General features: G+C 43.6%; 1 protein-coding gene across 5 annotated transcripts in view; it reads left to right on the top strand.

The window, feature by feature from the left end:
• Positions 1 to 376: 376 nt before the first annotated feature.
• Positions 377 to 21308, top strand: part of FBXO34 (F-box protein 34) — a 93240-nt gene continuing 72308 nt past the window's right edge. For 3 of the 5 annotated variants that reach the window (XR_012655850.1, XR_012655849.1, XM_032770363.2), the window contains exon 1: positions 377 to 566. The gene's annotated coding sequence lies outside the window, so the exon portion shown is untranslated. Of the gene's footprint in view, positions 567 to 15207; positions 15237 to 21308 lie in introns of those variants that run through there. The other 2 variants (XM_075065786.1, XM_075065787.1) reach the window with 2 other exon arrangements.

Here is a 21308-nt window from a genome sequence, read left to right as displayed (position 1 = left end):
AGCTGGTACCCCTATGGCTGCCAGTGCATGACAATGTGTGTGTGTGAGGGAGTGGGTGTCCACTGAGGCTCCCATTGACTGGCACTGGCTGTGTGGGGGGACTAATAATTCCTGGTGCCTAGTACGAGTGTGTGTGAGATTTCTCCTGGCGTCTGGCACTGGCTGGCGGCCGCTGGTGTCTCCAGAGGGTGCCTGGCACTGGGCCGGGGGCATGGCCGTCCCACGGAGGCCTCCGGTCGGTGAGCCTGGCACTGGTGCCGGAGGGGGCTGGCGTCCCCCCGAGCTCCCGGTCGCTGCCTGCGCTGGGCTGGGGAGGAGCTGGCGTCCCCGAGGATCCCGGTCGTGCCTGGCGCTGGGGGGCGGGAGGGGAGCTGCTGGGGCCCAGCTCCGCAGCGCCGGCTCCGCCCGGCCCGGATTGGCGAGCCGCGGCGGTCCACCCCGAACAAGTTGGCTCCGCGTGGGGGATCCGGCTGTGCTGAGCAACCGGGGTCTCCTGCCACTCCCGCCCGCCACCGGCTCCGGGCCCCGCGGCTCTGGGACCCAGGCGGGGCCGCGCCCTGTACCCGGTAGGGCCGCGCGGCTCGGGGGAGGGGCCCGGGTCCTGCACCGCCCCGAGCAGCCCCGGAGCGGGGCTCGGAGCGCGGGGAGGCCGGGCAGGTGCTCCCGCTTGGAGGCTGAAGGGAGGGATCCCGGCGTGGGGCCACCCGGCCGGGCGGGAGCTGGAGAGGGGGCCGCGAGCAGGCCCTGGACGCAGCCGCGGTCTTTCCTGCCCGGACCGCGGCGGCGCTCGGGCCAGGAGGGGGCTGCGTCTGCGAGGGCGGTCGGGCCGGAGCCAAGCGCCAGGCAGCGGCAACCGGGCCTGGTTTGTCCGCCGCGAGCAGGAGTGGCAGGGGCTCGGGCCCCGTAGGGTGGGGTCCCCCTATGGCTGACTCCCCTCTATGCAGCTCCCTGCTCTGCTGCTCGAGACCGGGGCGGCCCTTCCTGTCCACAACAGCCCCCCATCGGGCTTTCTCCCTCTGCGGCCCTGGGGCAGCCCCCCATCAAGCTCCCTTTTCCCCCCTTCTCTGTTGCAGCCATGGGCACCGGGCGCTCTTGCAGGGTGTTCCATTGCCCCCCTGCTGCGGGGATATGGAGAGGGCACCCCTTTATCGGGCTCGCTGTCCCCCAACGCTGGTGGGGCTCCCGTACGCTTCTTTGCATTTAAAGGGTGCTTCGCGTTATCGGTCTTCAACACACTTTGTCCCTTCATAGAGGATCTATCTCCCTGCAGAAGGTTTGTTGTGGCTAGGACACCCGCAGCCCTTACAGTGGCTCACTTCCCCTCTCTGTTGCTGGGATGGCTTCCTGCTCTGTCCTCTTCCTCCTGCAGTTATAGTGGGGCCCGGAGGACAGGTATATGATGCTTTGGCTTCAGCTGCAGTGAAGTCATAATGTAGTGGATAATGCCATCAGACTGTGCCTGTGACATCCCTACTCTCTGCAGTAGAAGGATGAGTGTGTGTCCCATGTCCTATACAACGGGTAAATCTTTAACATACTTATGTGCAACATAAAAGGATCGAGTCTTTTAAAGGAACACTGACAACTGGAAATCTAATCAACTTTTAAAAGAGTTAAAAAGTTTTATACCTGTCCAGAGTTTCCTGGCCAGTTTTTGTGTTTTTTGAGTTTTTTTTTCTTTCTCCCCTGTTTGTGAAAGCCCCAAAGAAGTTTTTGTGAAACTGAATCCAAACTGCAGTCCAAAAAAATTGAACTCTATTCACTATTAAAAATAGTCTAGATGTTACTTGTATCAATATGTGCTCACATGGGCATTGTATAATAAATAAAAGGTTAAAAATACAGTTCTAGTGGATGTGATATTTTTATCCAGATATTGTCCCTTCAAAGTTGTGCCTGAAACAATGAGTTGTAGCTTTTTGTTTAACAAAATAAAACCTAGTTTCTTCTTTACACTAAGCCCTGGTCCACATTACAGAATTAGATCAACGCAAGGCAGCTTACAGAGTCCTGCTTTGAGCAGGGGGTTGGACTAGATGACCTCCTGCGGTTCCTTCCAACCCTGATATTCGATGACCTAACTCTGTAAGTTTCTACACTAAAATGTTGCTCCTGCTGATGTAACTCACACGCTACATCGACTTAACTCCTCCTCCATGAGAGGCGAAGTGCTTAGGTCGATGCAGCGTCAGTGTAGACCAGGGGTCCCCAACTCGGTGCCCATGGGTGCCATGGCGCCCACCGGGGCATCTAAGTGCACCCGCATACTGGCCGGCGGGCGAGCAGCTGCCAAAATGCCGCCAACAAGCAGCATCATCCAGAGGCGTTGCCGCTGAAAGCAGTGATGCCTCTGGGTGACGCTGCTTGTCTGCCACCACGGTTCTCCGTTGCTCGTCGTCTGGCACCCGCCAGATGAAAAAGATTGGGGACCACTGGTGTAGACGCTGTGTTGCTTGCATTGACTGTAGCTAGCCTTCAGAAACTGTCCCATAATGCCCCATACTGACAGTTAAATTGGTGCAAATGCTCCCAGTGAGGATGTGCACTGTCAACACAAGAAGTGTAGCGTGGACATGTAAAACGATTTAATTACTGCGGTGGCAGTATGTTGATGCAACTTAGGTCAACATAATTTTGTAGTGTAGACATACCCTAATTGTAGGGTGTCTATAATGAGGGTAATACCTCTCCCACAGAGTGTGGCAAGGCTTAATGAATATTTGTGGAGCTCTTTTTGGTCCTTGGATGAAAGGTTCTATATAAAGCCTTATTGTTATATTTGGTCCCCTTCTGATATCCTTATAGGAAAACGGTAAGCACTGTGATGACCGCAGTTGCTTTGGAAGTCCAAAGTCTAAACTTCATAAACATCTGTGGGTGAGCTAATGTTACTGCTTAACACCATGGTAGAAATACTGCTGTACTCTTTCTTTGCTACACGTATGTACTCGGAGTCTAGGCAGTGTGTCTGGATGAATGAAATGATATTGGTTAAATCTGAGTAATGTGGTCATTTGTGACCAAATTAATCCAGGGTGTAACTGTTAACTTCATTGAAGTTGCAGTAGGGATATATTTGGCCCTTGGAATCTTGCAGTGTTTTGCTTCCTCCTCACTAAATGGCTAATCCTTTGCTTCAGGGACTGGGAGTGTTTTGAATGCACTGTGTTCAGTCCTGATGGGAGGGGGAAGGGAGTGCCTTGTGTTGCTTTCCAACTGCTACATGCCTTCTCTATGGCTGAATGAAAGAGCCTCATTGACTGGTTTTGGGAGGTAATGTGTCCCGCTCTCTGCTTGAAAGGTGAATTTGTCAGAAACCAGGGCCTTTTGAGGGAAAGAGGAGGACTATCCAGAAGGTGATTGATGCCTTATCAAAAGCAGGTGGATAACAAAGACAATGACTATTAATTGAGTAACACTTTTGAAACTGCTCTTTTTAATGACATGCAGTTAATAACTGGAAGTTGCATTTTAATATGGCTGATAAATTGAAAGCTTCTGATTTGATTTAATACCAGGGACTAGTCTTCAAATATTTTTCCATACTCTGTGACTGAGTTGGTTCTTTCATATGTGACTAAAAATGCACAGACTGTGTATTGTTAAAGGTAGGTGAAACATTAAGATCTATTTTTGCATCGGTTCAGATATGAAAGGGATTGTGAATATATGGAGACAACTTGTCAAGCATTGAGATGCAATAGTATGTTTTATTTTCTCAAGGGTATAAAATTATTTTTGCATATTTTGTAATTTAGGGAGCATATTGCAATGAGCTGCTATTGTGTACCATAGTATTCCACTGGGTAGAATGAGAATGGCTTAATTAACTGTTAGTGATAAAAGCTTCTGTTATGATATTTGCCTCTAGTTCAAGTGCTAGGAGGTTTTGTGCATCTGGAGCAGGGAGAACAGAGTTCTGTCTTTGCTGTTGCTCTGAGTTCTGAGTGGCTGTGTACTGTAGAAACAGCCATGAAGTTCTGGGTGGCAACAGATTTGTTACAAAGTACTGGCCTTAGTTTCTTAAGTTTTTGCATTCCTTTGTGGCTGACATTTTAGCATAATTCTCAAGCTAGCACAATTATTGTAATAGTAGACGAGTAGCACAGGATTCAGTGTTCTATTGGTCCCTCTTTCTCCCCAGAAAATATTGTTGTGTGGATGTACATATATTCAAACTGGAGACTAAGTAGCAGGTTCCAACCAAAATATCATTGTTGGGTTTTTTTGTTAAGGAGTCTTGCAAAGGTTGCTATTAAAAACCAAGTATCAGTAAAACAAATGTACAGCTGAGTCTGTTACCAAAGCCTATGATTCAAGGATAGAGCAGCATTGAAAACTCGCATATCTCCAGTTAGTAATGAAATTTGTATAATTTCCCAAAACGTCTTCTATACAAATACATAAAACTGTTTTGTTCATGTCTAAGACAATTTATGGCTTTAGAAACTGATTTGTGCTTATAAAAGGAGGAAGTTTGTCTGTAACCTGCAAGGTAGCTTTCACTAACGTTATGTGCTGTACAGAAAACTGGGGATTTATTTTTGCTGTATACAGTAGTGAAATTGAAACTTGTTTTAAAACATCATTTTGAGCCTTTTTGCTTAACTTTAATGTTCAAAGGTCAGTGCAGCTGAGAGGTACTTATTTTTGTACATTTTGCTCTTGTTAAAGCATGATTAATGAGATTAGGAGAGTTGCCACATGTAGCGGAATCTGGCTATAGTTGTGGAATTAGCATATGTTTCTTTTCTTTCTCCCTCTGTCATTTTCCCCAAGTAATCTTACCTCTTTCTGTCATGGTAGGGGAAAAATCTGTTGTACCATTTGTTATTTCTGCTGTCCATGTGATTACAAAATTAATCCTCACACACACTCACTTTTCTCTGAAGTTCAACCATCTCTTTCAGTGGGCATTCTAGTGACTATTAAATACTGCTTGAAGGCTGAAAACATACTAGCCTTAAATGCTCTTCAGGAGTAACACCAAGTGACATTGTCTTACACAGAAATGTTTGAGCTGATTGGAACCAGATAACTTGGGGGAAACTAAAATATTGATTATAATGCTTTTTATGTCAGGAGGATTTTAAAAAAATCAACAAATGCAGTGTCTGCAGTTAGTTGTAAAATAATGGATTTAGGTGATCTTGACGTTGAATTTCTGCCAGGGAAAATCTTAAGAGTTCTAATTTATTACTCCTGTTTGTAGGCCTTGGAAGCTAATGAATGCTTGTTTTGCTGAAAGCCAGGAGAACATTGGTGATTAAAATTTCAGCAGGTGCTGTGGTTCACTTAACTACTTGTTCTTTCATCATTTAGGTCATTGACTTTTAGAGTTATTCAGTATTATTCTCAAGCTTCCCCTAAGCTTTGGGAATCTCCTTTTTATTTCTCAGCTACTGTTCCTCTTTCTTCTCTTCCCCCAGGCAGATCTTCATTCCTGTAGCTTCTTGGATTTTGGAAATCCAGTGCTTTCTGTTGGTTGAATTGAGATAAGTGCGTCCCACTGTCCAGCAATTAAGTATGAGGCATACATAGTCTCAAGGATCCTCACTTGAATTCATTGTATCTGAAGCAGCATTTTTGTACGCAAATACTCTTATTGTTTCAGGCAGGATTTTTTAAGTCTGAAGATAAAGCCACCCAGAAAAATTCTGTCAATATTATTTTATCTAGTAAGTAGTTTACCTGGTCTGTTAATACTCATAATTCTAGTTTTGCTCAGTATGTCTTTTAAAAAAATTTATGACTTCTCTCTTGGGGCCTTTTTACTAGAAGATTTTATTTAAATATGGAATCCTCTTCTGGACTACATGAAGTCACTTAACCCATCCTGAAATGTGTAGACTGTTTTGCAGTTTGTTTCCACTTCCTTTAACACCTCCCCTTCTATTTCTTGTTTCATGTGTATTGGTAAAAGGTGAAAAAACATGTTTTGTAGTAGATGCCTCATCTTCTCTCAGAGGGGGTTGGATTCTGAAACTGTAGTTTACCAACTTTTCATTTTGCTGCATCTGTTGCTATTCTTGTAACTGGAAAAAATAAAACCAAATCAAAATAAGTCTGCCTTAAGCTAGGGTGTCCGTTAAGGAGGGTCTGCCTTCGGATACGTCTGCACTACAGGATTATTCCGATTTTACATAAACCGATTTTGTAAAACAGATTGTATAAAGTCGAGTGCACGCGGCCACACTGAGCACATTAATTCGGCAGTGTGTGTCCATGGTCCGAGGCTAGCATCAATTTCTGGAGCGTTGCACTGTGGGTAGCTATTCCTTAGCTATCCCATAGTTCCCACAGTCTCCGCTACCCCTTGGAATTCTGGGTTGAGATCCCAGTGCCTGATGGGGCAAAAATCATTGTCGCGGGTGGTTCTGGGTAAATGTCATCACTCATTCCTTCCCCCGGGAAAGCAACGGCAGACAATCATTTCGCGCCCTTTTTCCCTGGATTGCTCTGGCAGACGCCATAGCATTGGAACCATGAGAGACCTGTTTTGCCTTTCCACTGTCACCGTATGTGTACTGGATGCCGCTGACAGAGGCGATACTGCAGCGCTACCAAACAGCATTCATTTGTTTTTTGCATGATAGCAGAGACGGTTATCAATCTTCTGGTACCCGTCTGCCTCCATTTAATTGCAATGAGATGAGCGTTATCTTGTCTTGTTGTTCTGTTACTGTCTCCTGCCATTGTAAATGGGCATGAGATGACGGTTATCTGTCTTTCTGCTTACCGTTCTGTTCTGTATGGTGCCCTGCTGAGGTTGCCGCGGGCGCAAGGCAAAAATGGAATGACTTCCCGAGTCAGTGCCTCTTTATGGTTATCTAAAAATAGAGTCAGTCACTGCCTGTAGAATGTGAAAAGTGTACTAGAGAACCAGAGGAGTCAAGCCGCTCCGTGTCAGATAAACCCGCCGGACATGATGAGCTGCATCCCATTCACGAAGGGTGCCCCTGCAACCAACCCCACCCGTTGCTCCCTCCTCTGCCACTTCCTGGGCTTACCGTACGGCAGTGTCCCCCCCATTGTGTGATGAAGTAATAAGATGCAGGAATAAGGAACACTACTGAGCAGATAAAAAGGAGGGGGAGGCAGCTCAGCTGCTATGAGAGTCCAGGCAGGACATTAAGCCAGTGCGGGGAGAGGAGCCTAGATCCTGGTGCCTATGAGTAGTCAAGGAGTACGAATCTTTCTTTACACAGGAAAGGGAGGGGCTGATGGAGCTCAGCCCCCAGTTTGCTATGATGAGGACGGTTACCATCGTTCTGCTTACATCTACGCGGAATGACCGGGAAATCTTCTATTTTTCCAGCGCCCTCAGCCAGGCCTCACCTGAGGTCAGCCAGGCGTTACTCGAGCAGCTATCAAGCATATTGTACCCTCTGTCACCGGGGAGGGACGACGAGCGATACTGCCTCTTCACTGCCGCAGCATCGCCGTTTCTACCAGCAGCATTGAGTACACACCGGGACATTAAAAAGAGTCAAGAAATGATTTTTTTCCCTTTCTTTCATGTGCGTGGGGAGGATTAATTGACGAGCTATACCTGAACTACGCCGACATGTGTTTTTCATTCTTGCTGAGCTCCCAATGCCTGTAGGTCAAATATTTTTCGGAGATGCTGTGGATGTGGAACTTGAAGTCCTCAGTACCCCTTCCCTCCCTCCCTGAGTGTCCATTTGATTCTTTGGTTTCCGTTACACTTGTCACGCAGCACTGTGCTGAGTCCCTGCTGTGGCCTCTGTCTATCATAGCCTGGAGATTTTTTCAAATGCTTTGGCATTTCGTCTTCTGGAACGGAGCTCTGATAGAACAGATTTGTCTCCCCATACAGCGATCAGATCCAGTATCTCCCATACGGTCCATGCTGGAGCTCTTTTTGGATTTGGGACTGCATGGCCACCTGTGCTGATCAGAGCTCCACACTGGGCAAACAGGAAATGAAATTCAAAGTTTTGCGGGGCTTTTCCTGTCTACCTGGCCAGTGCATCCGAGTTATGATTGCTGTCCAGAGCGGTCACAATGGTGCACTGTGGGATACCGCCTGGAGGCCAGTACCATCGATTTGCGGCCACACTAACCCTAATCAGATATGGTAATACTGATTTTAGCCCTACTCCTCTCGTTGGGGAGGAGTACAGAAACCGATTTAAAGAGCCCTTTATATCGATATAAAGGGCCTTGTAGCGTGGACGGGTGTGGCGTTAAATCGGTTTAACACTGCTAAAATTGGTTTAAACGCGTAGTGTAGACCAGGCCTTGATTGCATAAGTAATACTCAAGCTGTTCTAAAATTGTTAGCAATAGCAATACAAGAGAATGACTAACTGGGTTTTATGCAAGATGGGTGGAATACAAAAGTGCATCCAGGTGACATTATATATTCATATTCCTTCCTGCATGAAATATGCACTTTTACCAATTAACATAACATTTCACAATCTCTTATTTCATATATAATGTTGATAAGGAATACTGCTTGTTATATATAGATAACAGGTGCAGAGTTTGTTCTTTGAGTCGATCGCCTAACTGTCCTCTTTAAAAGATGGGTGAGACATTATCTTTTGTTGAGGCAACATCTGTTGGTAAGAGAGCAAGCTTTTGAGCTTACAGAGTACTCTTCTTCAGGTGACTTTCAGCTCTGTGTGAACTCGAAAGCTTGTCTCAGAGAAATTGAATTCAGTATGTAGAATGTAGAGCAAGTATCTTGATCAAGGTCACGAAGAAAGTGGCAGTGCCAAAGCTGTGCCACAGAAGGGCTGTTGAGGGGCTTTTGGCTTAAAAGAAGGCTGTATAATGTAAGGTGATGAGGGAACAGTAACAGATCAGTAGTGAGACTGAAGACCTCAAGTTAAAAAACATAGAGGACCAAAAAAGTGCCACCATGGCAAAACAACAAAGTAAAAGAAGTAGCTAGAGGCAAAAAGGCATCCTTGAAAAACTGGAAGTTAAATCCTATTGAGGAAAATAGAAAGGAGCATAAACTCTGGCAAGTCAAGTGCAAGAGTATAATTAGGCAAGCCAAAAAAGAATTTGAAGAACAACTAGCTAAAGACTCAAAAACAAACAAACAAACAAAAAAAACACAGGTTTTTTTTTTTTTTAATGTACATGAGAATGAGGAAGCCTGCTAAAGAATCATTGGGGCCATTGGATGATCGAGGTGCTAAAGGAGCACTCAAGGACGATAAGGCCATTACAGAGAAACTAAATGAATTCTTTGCATCTGTCTTCACTGCAGAGGATGTGAGGGAGATTTCCACACCTGAGCCATTCTCTGTAGGTGATGAATCTGAGACACTGTTCCAGATTGAGGTGGTGTTGGGAGGGGATTTGGGAACAAATTGTTGAATTCAACAGTAATAAGTCGCCAGGACCAGATGGTATTCACCCAAGAACTCCTCACTGGGGATGATGTGAAGGCCAAAGCTGTAACAGGGTTAAAAAAAAAAAAATGTTAGTGGAGGATAGGTCCATCAATAAAAGCAGCAAAGAATCCTGTGGCACCTTATAGACTAACATATGTTTTGGAGAATGAGCTTTCGTGGATGAACACCCACTTCGTCGGATGCTATTAGCCAGGATGGGCAGGCATGCAACACTACGCTGTGAGTGTCCCTAGCCTCTGTTTACGAGAAACGGGAGTGGACAATGGATGGATCACTGAATGATTGCCTGTCTTGTTCATTCCCTCTGAAGCACGTGGCATTGGCCACTGTTGGAAGACAGGATGCTGGGCTAGATTGACCATTGGTCTGACCTGGTATAGCTTTTCTTATGTTCTTAGACTCTGAAGATTCTTAAAAACTGAATGTACACTGAATGTAAAATGCACAACAGAGACTTCTCTGTAAACCAGTTTTGGAAGAGTAATGGAGACTTTCAGCTTCAGGGTTTTAGCTATCTGGATTTCTCTTCAGATGTATTGTTTTTATATACTCCCATCTAGAGTGACCAGATGTCCCAATTTTATAGGGACAGTCCCCATTTTTGGGTCTTTTTTTATATAGGCTCCTATTACTCCCCACCTCCTGTCCCGATTTTTCACACTTGCTGTCTGGTCACCCTACTCCTGTCCTAATCAGCAGTGTGAGAGGATGAGTTTCTAATCAGGGCAACCATCTTTTTTTGAAGAAGCCTGTTTGGACAAGGTTAACGTTGTATTTAATACTCATTGCTGACAGCACTTGTTCCAGTTAACCTGTCCATAGATAAATACTGTAAGTGGATATCTCGAGTACGCCTGAAAATCTTCCTTTTCCACCTTTCTAACCATCTCTTACAGATTGCGTTTGGCTTTCCCATAGTAGCATGTTCAAGTTATTGTATACCATACTCAGCAAAACTGACATTCAGGGTAATACGTTTAATATTGCAAAAATAATTTCACATGCAGCTGACTCCGTCTCCAGGAAGTATGAGGAACAAACTAACTTCATCACTTTTTTGGGATCTGATTACGGTGTATGAAATTAACAAATTTGCATATTTTTGGCAAGCCTAAGCAATTGGCATGTAATTGAGGATTTTGTTACCTTCAAACAATCTTAGCAACTCTGAACTATTTTTGGCTTGGCTTGTGATTTGTGCTTAGAATTTTACTAGCTTTTAATTAGGGAAGTGCTCTAAGATGCCTTTTTTCTCTCAGCAGCTATTACTATATAGTGAAGACCAATATAAATACAAAGTTTCTCCCTAGAAAAAAGTATCCAATAGCTAAAATACAAAAATGAATAAATCCAAACATAATATACAAATTAAAGTGTGTAGTGTAAAGTTAGGTCTTTTTAAAGGTGAACTGCAAAATGTTTAAAAAAAACAGAATTGTGCTCTTTTTGTCTTTGAAGTACTGTATGAAGAAGGCCTGAAATGATTTTATAAAAAACAGTTTTGATTTTTCTGCTCATCTCTTTAACTTTGGGAATATGGAGTGTGTCAAGTCTAGTCTTCCTTGGTTTTGCTGGAGGACCTTCTAGGGCAGGGGTTCTTAGACTTTTGTACTGGTGACCCCTTTCACATAGCAAGTCTCTGAGTGTGCCCCTCCCCATACATTAAAAACACTTTAAAATATATTTAACACCATTATAAATGCTGTAGGCAAAGCGGGGTTTGGGGTGGAGGCTGACAGCTCATGACCCCCTGAGGGGTCCCAACCCCCAATTTGAGAACCCCATTCTAGGGCATCTCTGATCATGTGTATTTTGAGCTTTTGCAGTATAAAGGGTTTGGTGTATTGGATCCCTATTAAAGATATCCTTTCTCCAAAACATTCAATTAGGGCTTGTCCACACAGAGACACTCAGGAAAGTTAAGGTGAATTAACTTTTAAATTATGCACATTGACTTCACACCTTTAGCCTTAATTTTCCTGAAGATATCTCTACACTAGAAACACTACAGCTGCAGTGCTGTGGTGTAAATGTTTATTACGGTGATGAAAGAGGTTCTTCCCACTGTAGTAAATCTGCCTCTCGGAGAGCTTGTCTCCACTTATCGTGGATCGATGCTGGAGCGATTGATCCACCGGGGGTCAATTTAGTGAAGAAGACCCACTAAATTGACCGCCGATCGCTCTCCCGTCAACTGCAGTCTACACCGGAACAAGAAGCATAAGGTAAGTCGATGGTAGAAACTCTCCCCTTGACCCAGTGTCGACCTAAAGTATGTTGACTCCAGCTATGTTGTTCACGTAGCTGGAGTTGCGTAACTTAGGTCTAATTAACCCCATAGTGTAGACCTGCCCTAAGAGATGATAGCTAGGTCGATGGAAGAATTATTCCATTGGACCTAGTGGTGTCTACACCGGGGCATAGGTTGGCTTAACTAAATCTCTCGGAGGAGTGAATTTTTCACACCCTGAGCAAGTTAACTAGCTTGACCTAACTTTATAGTGTATACCAGCCCTTAGTGTCTTCTGTAGACATAGCAACAATGACTAAGGCCAACATTTACTCAACTTCAGGGTTTGTTTTTTGTTTTTTTTTTCCCCAAGAAGTCTGCTGAAAATTCCTTCTCATTTCAGTTGCTCAGCTTTTGGTTTTGTGATGTGCTCATCTCACTTGTTCGCTGGTGCTTATGGATTCTGCCAGGTTGGACAGAGCCTTGATGCAGAAAAAAATGCAGGAAAAAGCTGTTTTTTTTTAGTGTGGGAAGGGATAAAAATCAACTAGTTTTTTGGTAATCCTTGTGTATTAACTAGTCCTCTCTTTGACACTAGGGTCTCAAAATAATTAAAATATAATGTATATTTTTTCTGTGTTATGTTTTTAGCTTGACTCCTTTCTTAGTAACCAGGTAGCAAGCTTACTTCTTCCTTACTCTTAATCACCAGGTCAAGAATTTTGTTCAAGTAACTTCTGCTTTACAGAATTTCAATGTTTTTTTTTCTTTTGTTTTCCTCTTGATATTTTTATCTTAATCACTTAAAATTTCTGCCATGGGATGGAGTTAGTTGTGCTGCTCCACTGTTTTATTTCACTGTTAGCTTGGCAGAATGCCAAATGTGAAATCTTGTTCGTAGTGATTTCTCTGTGGTTAGATATTTTTTCCCCTATGTCTGCATGTTAACATATTTCAAAAGAAAATAGCAATACATTTTTAAATTAAGATTTTGCATTTCCCTGCTGCCCGTCTGTTGAGGACGGGAGTTCGCTCAGCAAATTAGCATTTGGGAGTCATTTTTGATCTGCTGCTGCTTCCAGAATGTCGGTAGCACTGGAAATCAGGAGCACCGCCTTTCATCTGCATCTAACTAGGCATAGTGAGTGCTTTTGTTGGATCTAGACCTCTCCTCTGTAACCAATGTCTCTTCGTGCCTCTGGAAGTAGAGGATGTAGCCTAATCTAATTCAGCGGATGCCCACACTGCCACCTCTTCCGTGCCTTGCCAAGGAAGCAGGGCTGTCCTTAGGATTTATGGGGCCCTATGCAATATTATTAAACTGGTGCCCCTATGCCCGATGGCAGCCCGGGCTCGCATGTGTATTTTAGATAAGGATGGTCTTTTGAAGGATTTATTTAAAAAAAATATATCTGATGATCCAAGCATTTAAGGCTAAAGATGAATACTCAGATTATGCATCTCTAAAAAAATCCTTGCATAAATTTTTAGATGTGGTTTTATAATCTTCAGCAACTCACTAATGAAATATTTTAAAACAAATGTTAAACTAAGGTTCTGTAGACTAACATGTTCTGAGTAAATATTACTTGACAAAAAGTTGTGCATTATTGTATCAGAAGATTAGCTGTGTTAGTCTGGATCTGTAAAAAGCAACAAAGAGTCCTGTGGCACCTTATAGACTAACAGATGTATTCACCCACAAAAGCTTATGCTTCAGTACTTCAGTTAGTCTATAAGGTGCCACAGGACTCTGTAACTTTTTGTCAGTAAATTCAGAAACTGACAGTATATACCTGGGGTTGGCAAATGCCTGTTAAATGGCTTCATTACCACTTAAATGTCTCTTTAACAGTTTGTGTTGTGCTAATAGGTTTGGTAGGCTGGAGGCTTTTTCACTTTTAAGTACTAGATCCCCTCTCATCAGGCTGCAGCAACCAGCTGTGGTGGGATCCCACAGGAACGGTCAGATTAGAAACGGGATAGGAAGAGGTTGGAGGGTGGACACTAAGACCCAGGGGTGCCCTACGCAGGCGCATATGCTGCATATGACTAAGGACGGCCCTGCAAGGAGGCACTGACCACCCACAACAGCACCCTTTTACTCCAGCACTGCAACCCTAATGCTGGCTTGATGTGAATGGGTGGCCCAGGGGTTGGGACGGAGGGCTCCCCACTCTGGGCATTGCGACTTGGTGCATGGGGTGGGCAGTGCCATTTAGGTTTGGAAGTTGTGAAGTTTATTAGTAGATTGAATTAAATCAAAGTTAAACAAAATAACCTCATCTAGTATACGGGGTAGGCAACAGTCAAGCTAATTTATAGTTACAGTTCTGATAAATTGGGGATTAGAGTTCTAGCATTCTGTGTCTGTCTCTGGAGCAGTCACGGACTCTGCCTGTATTCCAAGATCCCAGTGGCTGTGGACATAACTGTCAGTGAGACGATTCCTGTCCCCTCCTCCAAGGGTCTGCCGTTTCTACTTTCATTTCCTTTGAAGTGTAGGTGTCAACACTTGTACCTGGTGACTGCTCATCCTGCAGAGATGATACAATGGACTTTGAAGCTGACACCGTCTCCAGTGTATGTCCCCAATTTATGTGGTGATGAGGACTCTGCTTTCGTGAGCAAGGAGTTTTTCGTCAGCTGTTATTTAAGATACATCACTTCAAAGTAACTCCCGGAACTTTGTACGTACCACTTGATTGTAATGACGTGTAGCTACTGTAGTGTTAAGTCTATTTTCGTAATGAAGAATAATGAGGGAGGGAATCGGGGTGTTGGAGACGGCCTAGGACTATGGGGTTGCTGCCCTCCCCGCAGGGTTACAGGGCTGAAGTGTGGATGGGGCATCAGAGGGGGCCATACAGTATTTAACTTTAATTGTATATTGAATATATTTCCACCAAGCATTTCACTGTAGTTAAAAGCATCTGTGAAATCTTTACTATATAGTCAGGTAGAGACATAATACAAGAATAACCATAATTCATTAGTCTTATGCTGAACTAACTTGCTGTTGTGTTGCTACAACTGCATTTGGGCACTGTACAAGAGACTGATTATGCTAAACTCTTTGTAGGGTGCATGTATACAATTGTAGCAAGAGACTGATTGTGCCAGACTTTGTGCAGTGCATGTGTACAGTTGTAGCAACACGGGTAAGCTAGTTCAGTGTAAGAAGACTTAATTATGATTATTACAACGATTAGAAACCAAGGCTAGCAGGGCAGGGACCATCTTTTAGTTCTGGGTTTGTATGGTGCCTAGCGCAGTTGGTTCCTGGTCCATGACTGGGGATCATAGGGTCTATGGCAATATTATTGCTAATAAACTGAGGTGCTCGAGATAGCATTACACAGAGACAAACAGGGTTGGTGTAGGACTTTGTCCATGGAAGATCTTCAGTGTTGGAAGTGGCTTCTTTACCTGCTCTGAGGTAGCCGCAGTTTGACTTTCAGACTGCAGTGCAAGGTTCATCTTTCAGGCATTTGCATTAGGGAATGAGGTAAAGAGGGTGGGTGAGTGATTTTATTTTTTAAGAGAGGAATGTTTTTCCTTTATTTGCTTTTAGGTAGATGTCTGTGCACCTCCAGATGTACATACAGGTACATTTTTATGAACCTTAAATTTAAGTAAACCTGTTCTTTCCCTTGAATCTTAGAATCACAGATTATTAGGGTTGGAAGGGACCTCAGGAGATCATCTAGTCTAACTCCCTGCTCAAAGCAGGACCAATTCCCACTTCCCTAAATGGCCCCCTCAAGGATTGAACTCACAACCCTGGGTTTAGCAGGTCAATGCTCAAACCACGGAGCTATCCCTCCCCCCAGAAGTTTGAGGATTATGGGTGGCAACTGCCAATTTTCTAGGATTGTATTTAGAAAGACCTTGTTGCTCTGCAAAGAATGCTGAAGAGTTTTGCCTGGTGTCCCCTTGTCTGTTTCAGAGCAGCCTATAGCAACTTGCCTTGATGATCCACAACCTTGGTAAAGGACGATGCAAACATGGTATTTGGTGATTGTTACAGAGAGTTCTCAGGCACAGTATGGGTTCCAGGAGGACAAAAAATTAGCAGATCAAATGAGCCAGAAGTAAGAGTGGTTCAGGGTGTGGTACGTTCTCAAGTTCTGTCTGCTTATTATGATGCCAAAATGAGATTGTGCAATTGAGGTTCTCTTTTCCTGTGTGGTTTGATCACTAGTGCAATTTAAAATAACAATACAGTATACATGTCAACATAGCACTCCTTTAAAAAGGAGAGCAGTTCATCCTTTTCAGCAATTGTTTTGGGCTCAGGTAACACTTTACATCAGGTGCTCTTTTGGAAGGGCTGCTGGGAAAGGGGGACATACTTGAACATGTGGGGAATTAGATGGTTTGGGGAAGAAATTATTAAAGAGAGATTCACCTTATGAGAAAATACAGCCTTCCTAGATATCCTCTGACCTGCTTACTCAGTGCTCCAGAAAAGGATCTGCATTTTTCTTTGTTAGCAGCAAGTCTTTGTATTGTATGTTGTTGGAAAAATATGACTTCTCCTATGGAATTGTGATATAGTAAAATATAGACTGTCCTTGTAATGGAAAAGTCTTTACATCAAGTATATAGACAAGACCAGCACCAAAACGAGGATAGGTGTTCAGAAATTTGGTCACCCTTTCTAGTGTACTCAGAAAAGGAGTGCTGCCCAGCCAGCAAGCTGGAATCTTTAGTCAGGTTCTTTGAATATTAACATGTCTGAATAAATAAATAAGTAATGTATGATATAATATTAATATTTTATTGCAACTTTGCCTTAAAAAGCTTCAAAAATATATATGTTGCTAATTACATCAATAAAGGTCCTAAGATTTTTAAAATATATGTAGCGCATAGCAGAATGAACTAGTCTTTGTTACAGATGATTCTCATCAATCTTCTGGGATAGATATGAGGTTGGGGATAGGGGCATATTAGATTAAAAAAAAAATTAAAGAGTAAGATGATAAATCTGAGTGGGTTTTTAGCATGCTATTGATATTCCCTATCAGAATTGCACCTGGAGGGAGTGATCTGATTCTGGGTATGCCAGGCCTCTGGTCCTTTATGTCCGGCACTCAACCATCCTTGTAATCCACATGGGCCATTTTACAACATATTCAATGTTTCTTTTTGGGATGAAGTGCATTTCAGTTCTCTGTGCATATGGGCCAAAAGTTAGGCTGAATGCCAGTGTGTGCACTGGGAATTGAACTGGAGACCTCCAGAGCTGTAAGCACAAGTTTCTACAGCTGAAACTAAAGGACCAGGTGCTGTAGTGTGAGGCTGTAACATTTCAACGGGGCACAGGGGAGATGTAACATGAACTTAGCATTGATGTATACCAGTAACTGCCCACAGAAGAAAATAGGAACAGTGATTGCTCTGCATTTGTGAAAATCAGGCCTCTTTTATTAAAGTACCTAAAGTTAGGCATTCAAGTCTGAAAATGTTGGCCTGGTGTGCCAGGGCTGATTCTGAGAACAGGAAGTGATCATATCAAATAAACCAGCAATCTTCCTCTCTGTCTTGGCAGTTAGACCAAAGCAGGTGTTCTGAAAATCAGTTTTCCAGACCAGACTTCTTTGCATCTTTTAAACAACACCCTCAAATTTCTTCAAAGTAAATTAGGGTGGGCAGGAAAAGCCAAAGAACAAAATGAGATATTGTGTACTTTTTTTTTTTTTAAGGGCTTAAATATTTATCTTCCAACTCCAGTGACTTCCATTACTAAATAGATTAGCACTGTAATGACATGACAATGGATTCTGATAGCCCTCAAGCAGCTGAGGTGTGGCTTGTGACACTTAATCTGAACAAAACTTGAACACACTTTCCCCCCAGTGATAAACTGTAATCTCATCCTATGAATGTCAGCTAGAGAACAAAGCTGCTTGCAGCTGTCATGACTCATATCTGGGCTGCATGCTAAAAAATGGAGATGTACCTCCAGCATATGTGGAAAAGCTCTAAAACACTGTACCAATTTATCTGGAAACTCTCTGTGAAAGTTCTCTAAAGCTAGTGTTGCTCTTGAGCGTTGAGTACACTGAAGAAATTGTACAATGTTAAGAATGTCTTGGCCTGGGCATGCTTGTTAAACCCCTGAATCCATGGTTGCAAGTGTTCCAAATGGCTTGCACCTAAGCCAATACCGTTTGGGTTAGATTTGATTTCTGCAAGGCTAAATACCAGTTCAGGGTCTGTGTGGGAGGCATTAAAATGGTTGAGTGAATCAGTTCAAATAGGACGTACTACTGTACCCACTGTGCTGTACCCAGAAGGCATTGCTATTGAAACAACTTAGAATGTCACTAGTTTAGAAGCAGGATGAAACCTCCAGTGGTTCAAATTCACATGACTAGTGTGTTCGCATGGAATGTTTTGTGTTTAAACTGGTTCTACCCTGTCACTTCAATTCTGTGGTGTAGACATGGGCCTGGACACACGAGATGAGGTCAAAGAGGAATTACTGGGTAAAGCTTTAGAAGAGGCTTTTGTCCGCTTTTGAAATGTAATAAAAGTGCATTTGTGCAGGTGGCTCAGTTCACAGACTTAAATCACTCTGTGAACTCCTGATAAAATACTTCTCAGGAATATTGCCCCTTGGGCCAGTTCTTGTTACCTCAAAGAAACACTGAAAAAAAAAAAGAAAGTGTCTGGTTCCTGCATACTCCCATAAAAGGAACTAATTCCCTAAACATGTCAGGAGAATACTTTCTGCTGTCATATGACTGTTGAATTTCTCAGACATCATCGTAGACAAGAGGCCCGCTTGACTTTTTACATAATATGTCTAGAAAGCATTGCACAAGTGTTTGTCTCTCTCTGACTGGCTTTGACTTGAAAGGGATTCTTGTGGTTAGGACTTTCGGATCACTGTGGAAAAATTAGTGTATATTCCATGTGGTTTTCCAGTTCAATCCCCAGCATAACTTAGAGCAGCCTCAGAGCTATATTCCATCAGCTTGTAACTACCCTTTTCATTTCATAAACTGCCTGTCAGAGTGTCTTGACATAAGGAGCCTGCCTCAGACTCAATGGAGGGTGCTGTTGGCTCTGATCTTCATTAGCCAGAGGTGTGGGGTATGAGGATGTGCCATGGTCGGGGTAGTAGAAGCACAATAATTTGCTGCCATGAAGAATCTTTATTTTAAAGTTTGTTTACTCTTGAAGTGAACGAAAGTGAGGGATGTGTCTGCCGCAAATGGCTATGTTGGTAACATTTGTTACGTTGATTTAGGGCTTGTTTACACTGGCACTTTACAGTGCTGCAACTTCCTTGCTCAGGGGTGTGAAAAAACACATCCCGGAGTGCAGCAAGTTGCAACACTGTAAAGTGGCAGCGTAAACAGTGCACCAGTGCTGGGAACTGCCCTCCCGGCACTGATAGCTACACCACTCATGGAGGTGTTTTTGTTCTTTTTTAATAGCTCTGGGAGACCTCTCTCAAAGCACCCTGCCATGACTATACAGCCGTGTTAAAGTGCTGCTGCGGCAGTGCTTTAACATTGGTGGTGAAGACAATTCCTAAGTTTCATTGCAGATCTTCAGGCTATGTCTGCACTAACTCTTGTCGGTCAGGGGTGTGGAAAAAAACAGCCCTGAACTACAAAAGTTTCTCGAACAAAAGCACTGGTGCGGACAGCCATGCAGCCACTACTCGTTGGGGGTGGTTTAATTATGCCAACGGGAGAGGTGTCTCCTTACAATGGTGCTGCTGTAAGGTCTGTAGTGCAGACATAGCCTCAGTCTCACTGTGCTGGCAGTAGAATTCTGTGTAGGTTCAACTACAGCATCAAACTTCTACAGTAATTGCAGGTGATACAATACTGTGCTCCAGGTTTCAGGGTGGTATCCGTGTTAGTCTGTATCAGCAAAAACAATGAGGAGTCCTTGTGGTGCCTTAGAGACTAATGCATTTATTTGGGCATAAGCTTTCGTGGGCTACGGCCCACTTCATCAGATGCATGAAGTGAAAAATACAATAAGCAGAATATATATTATAGCACATGAAAAGATGGAAGTTGCCTTACCAAGTGGGAGGTGAGTGCTAATGAGCCAATTCAATTAAAGTGGAAGTGGCCTATTCTCAACAGTTGACAAGAAGGCCCTGGAGGTTTTTCGCCTTCCTCTGCAGCATGGGGCATGGGTCGCTTGCTGGTGGATTCTCTGCAGCTTGAGGTCTTCAAACCACAATTTTGAGGATTTCAATAACTCAGTCATGGGTTAGGGGTTGTTATAAAAGTGGATGGGTAGGGTTCTGTGGCCTGCCTTGTGCAGGAGGTCAGACTAGATGATCATATTGGTCCCTTCTGACCTATGAGTCTATAAGAAGGGGTGAATGCTAAGGGAGGGGGCTGTAGTCCACGAAAGTTTTATGCTCAAATACCTTTGTTAGTCTCTAAGATGCCACAAGTACTCCTGTAAACCTGAAATTACTTTTGTAGTGCTAACGAGGCCAATGCAATCAAGGTGGCTCATTTCCACAGTTGACAAGAAGGTGTGAGTATCAGCAGAGGGAAAATTACTTTTTGTAGTGACTGATCCACTGCCAGTCTTTGTTTAGGCCTAATTTGATGGTGTCCAGTTTGCAAATTTAATTCCAGTTCTACAGTTTCTCATTAGTCTGGGAATTTCAAAATCAAAAGGCTCCCCCCAGGTTAGGACTAGCATTTACATGATGGCTTTCATTTAGAAGGATCTGAAAGGACTTTACAAACTGACTTAAAGACACAGCGTGTTGGGGCTAATGCACAGAGCTGCAAAAATTGCCTTGGGATCTTTAAAAACCATGTTCTTGGGGCCTATTTTAGTCTCATTATACAGGTCAGTTAATTGAGAGCCTTTCTCTTATGAAATGTGGAGCGTCTTTTGCACTGAAGAAGCCCTATCCCCTGTAAATCAGTATAGAAGTGAACACAAACTTTGTGATCATGTTTACGTACTGATTTTCAAAGAGGTTAGGATGTTTTCAGTGCAGTGGACTGGAAGGAGACTTGAGCAGTGAAGTGCGATTCTCTGAATGCGGTAGTCTAGAGTGTCAGCTTGGCATCTCGCAGAGTATGCGGCTCTTGTCTGATGGTGATGTCCTTTCCTCTACGCAGTGCCAAAGATGCCATAAAACCTGGTTCTGCTCCATCAGCCAGGTAACAGGTCGTTGTGGAATGATTATATCACTTTTCCCTAGTCATAACAGGGGCGAACCCATTTTCACTGGGTATTGTGTATGTTCCCATCATGGTATTTGTATCTACTATTTTGAATTTGTAAAAGCAGCAAAGAGCCCTGTGACACCTTGTAGACTAACAGGCGTTTTGGAGCATGAGCTTTCGTGGGTGAATGCATCCGACCAAGTGAGTATTCACCCATGAAAGCTCATGCTCCAAAACCTCTGTTAGTCTATAAGGTGCCACAGGATTCTTTGCTGCTTTTACAGATCCAGACTAACATGGCTACCCCTCTGATATTTTGAATTTGTCCTTTTATGCCCATGTAAGCTGATGGGGTGATCTTCCGGCCAGGGATGGTTAAATTATGCTTCAACCAGTGGCACAGCTCCATTTCTTATCTTGGGGCTTCAGACCAAAACTGCACAACCTGAAAAAGTTTCACCACCCCTCAGGGTCTTTTCTGCTTTTGTCTCCAGGGCTTCACAT

This window comes from Chelonoidis abingdonii, chromosome 4, assembly GCF_003597395.2.
Source record: "Chelonoidis abingdonii isolate Lonesome George chromosome 4, CheloAbing_2.0, whole genome shotgun sequence".
NCBI classification, from domain to species: Eukaryota; Metazoa; Chordata; order Testudines; family Testudinidae; genus Chelonoidis; species Chelonoidis abingdonii.
This window is presented reverse-complemented; position numbering and strand designations above follow the sequence as displayed.